This window comes from Meriones unguiculatus, chromosome 9 (assembly GCF_030254825.1).
Source record: "Meriones unguiculatus strain TT.TT164.6M chromosome 9, Bangor_MerUng_6.1, whole genome shotgun sequence".
Taxonomy (NCBI): domain Eukaryota; kingdom Metazoa; phylum Chordata; class Mammalia; order Rodentia; family Muridae; genus Meriones; species Meriones unguiculatus.
Genome location: NC_083357.1, coordinates 5,252,851 through 5,255,983, shown reverse-complemented (window position 1 = coordinate 5,255,983; position 3,133 = coordinate 5,252,851). Strand labels below are relative to the sequence as shown.

At 44.6% G+C, this 3,133-nt stretch overlaps 1 long non-coding RNA gene across 1 annotated transcript; it reads left to right on the top strand.

The window, feature by feature from the left end:
* The first annotated feature begins 346 nt into the window (after positions 1–346).
* LOC132656409 (uncharacterized) lies at positions 347–2,720 on the top strand. The gene is made up of 3 exons (XR_009594150.1): positions 347–633; positions 1,369–1,423; positions 2,485–2,720. It is a non-coding gene; the product is annotated as an uncharacterized LOC132656409 (long non-coding RNA).
* The last annotated feature ends 413 nt before the right edge of the window (positions 2,721–3,133 follow it).

Genomic DNA, 3,133 nt, shown 5'->3' with positions numbered 1-3,133 from the left:
TCTGGCTTATAGTGCAGTAGCACTCAGATTTGAGGTCTTAGGACATTTGATGGGACAAGGAAGGGGTCTGATCTCATGTGTGGGTTCATAGATTCAGAATTTTTTTAAAAAAATTATTTATGTATGTGTCTGTACAAATGTGTGCAGGTACACGGTTCTGAGGTGGAAGTTTCTGGTTTCCTTGGAGACTCAGTTGTGTCATGTCAATGGTTTTTGTTTCGGTTCCGAGTGTCGGATGTGGGAATGTTCTGCCTTTCCCTACCCCCCATAAAAGATGGGTGATGTTTCTCAGCTGAAGACTGTCTCGTGCAAGGGGCTTGCGTTTTGCTAGCTGGAAAACATCCTTGGGTGGACCCTGAGGAGGAATAACTAGAAGCCCACTGACAGTGAGACAATGTTTTTGGCTTTGTGCTTTGCAGCAGTTGGGCTCACTTTGCTGGCTTTCGCAGAGGTAGCAGCGCAGAGGACTTTCATTGCTGCTTCGGCAGACTTGGCAGGTTTGTGCCCTTTGGGTGGAGACTCGCCGCTTTTTCTGAGCAGCGCCACTGCTTTTGCTGTTGTCTGCTGTTCGCTGCGGCTGCCGTGGTTTTTGCTTTGCTCTTTGACTGGACTGCTGGTAACCTGATGACTGAGGTTGGTATATCCCCAAAGAACCCCAAGGACCCTAATCAGCAGGAAGTAGCCCCTTTCCCTACTAATCTCCTAGCTAAGGCTGGGGTGTGGGAAGGGAGGTGGTGGCATTTAAGAACATCAAATAAAGTAGGTATTTGAAAAATCTAAGCCTACGTGGTTCTGTGTGCTCCTATGAGTGCACAGAGGCCAGAAGAGGATACTGGATCTCTGTGAACTGGAGTTACAGGCATCTGTGGGATGACTGGATTATTATGTGGCACCGGGATCGGAACTTAAGTCCTCATGATCACACAACAAACACAGCAGGTGCTCTTAACTGCTGAGCTACCTGTCCAGCCACTCAAGGCAGGTTCTTTCTCTGTAGCAGCCGTGGCTTACCAGGGACTTGGAATGTATTCCATGATTGGTCCTGAACGCGAAGAAGTTCTCCTACTTGCACCTCCCAAGTGCTTTACGACCACAGGCTTTCGCCATCACCCTGGCTTGGGTTCATAATCTCTTTTTAGTTAAGTTAGCCTACAGAGTAAGGGCATCTTCCTACCCCTTACTTCCTTCCTTCCCAATCTCCCTTTCTGCACTTATACTGCATATATTTGGGTTCAGACCCTAGTTTGCTCTTAGAGCTGGGGACACTCTAACAGATAGAAGCAGGTCACTGGGCATGTGTGCTTTTGGAGGCTGTATTTTGTCCCTGGGTTCTTCCTGTCTTCTCCCTTTTCTTCCTGGCCTCTGCAGGATGTGCAGCTTACACTGTGGTGCCCTACCAAGCTTGCCTCAGGCACCAAAGAAGGTGGGTAAGTGACCAAGACTAAAACCCATCAGCCAAATTAAAGATTTCCTATTAAATTGTTTCTCCCAGGCATTTTATCATAGCAATGCAAACTTCACACAAGTGGACACTTTAGTCTCCCAGAATCTCATTTCCAGCTTTGTTTGTTTGTTTGTTTGTTTTGGTTCGGGTTTCTTTGCATAGCCCTGACTGGAACTCCCTGCATAGACCAAGCGGGCTTCAAATTCAGAGATCTGCCTGCCTCCACCTTCTGAGATTAAAGGCCTGCATCAACACCACCCAGATTTTTTTTTTTTTTTAAGATAGGGTTTCACACAGCCAAAGCTGGGCCTTAAACTTTCTATATAGCCAAGTATGGCCTTGAACTTCTGATCCATCCCTAGAGCTGGTATTATAGACAGGCAACACCACAAGAGTTGATGTGAGTCTGCCTTAAATTCATAATCTTCCTGCCTCAATTTGTGCTGGGATTAAGGGTTAACCAACTTTTCCTACGTTTTCACATAGTTGCACTTGTAGGGCTCTGCATTGTTGCATGGGTCCATGTCATTTTCATTCTATTCAAGGAAGGTGCTGTTGGTGTTTCTTATGCTAGAGGTCTCTAGGTGCTGAATTCTTTCACTTTATCTGGTCCAGAAGGTATTTTGCTTCTGTTTTTAAAAGATGCTTTCTTTTATCTTGGAAAACAGTCTATCCACAATGACAAGAGGCTTACACTAAACTCATTGTTGCGAATTCTGAAGCTCTTTTTATCTTTGAGCCCAAGAAGAAAATGGGATGCAAGTGAAATGACATTAATGGTGTCAATCATGTATATACACATTTACTACATCACATAAGTATGTGTTTATTGTGTCAGGCCTTAGTATCTGGACAAACCAAACCAGAAGTTTTAGGTTAAAAAGCCCATTGGTAATGTCCACAGAGGTAATAGAGGCACCTAAGAGTCAATCAGCAGAGAGAATACACAAGAGTATCTGACATATTGCCTGAGTACTACAGTTTTAGCAGCACATTTAACCCTTCCAACAGTCTCCAGAAATGTCATCACTCCTAGGTAGGAAGTGCCTGAAGAAGAAATACTCTACCAAACTGTGATCGTTTAGAGCAGACATTGCCTTCATTTCAGCACAGCAAAGCACAAGGCACAAGATCATTTCAGCACAGCAAAGCACAAGGCACAAGAAGAATGGCAGAAACAGGTAAACATTCAGCACCAAAATTACGATGGCACCCCTCCCCCTTCCTCAATTCATACAGAGGTTAGAAAACAGGATGTCCTCTCAAGAAAAGAACAAGGTACAAGGAAATAAAGAGGACTTTTAAAAATAAAAATAGGGGTTGAGGGTGTGGCTCAGTGGTAGAGTGCCTGCCGTACACTAGGCCTTGCATTTGATCCCAGTGCAAACAAATAAATAAACATGTATCTGAGAAGAAAATATCTAATCAAAATATACATATATGAGGGCTAGATGTGGTGGTCCATCATATAACCCTGTAACCCCGTCAGAGCCAGCAGGGTTGTTCTTGTGCAAGTTCAAGGTTAGTCTATGCTACTCAGCAAGTTCCAGTGGAGCAATGACTACGGAGACCCCGTCGCAAAAGGAAACACACACAGACACAGAGACACACAGAGGGAGACACACGCATACATACACACACACACACACACAACCAACCCAATGAACAGAAAGAAATCCCAGATTGTCT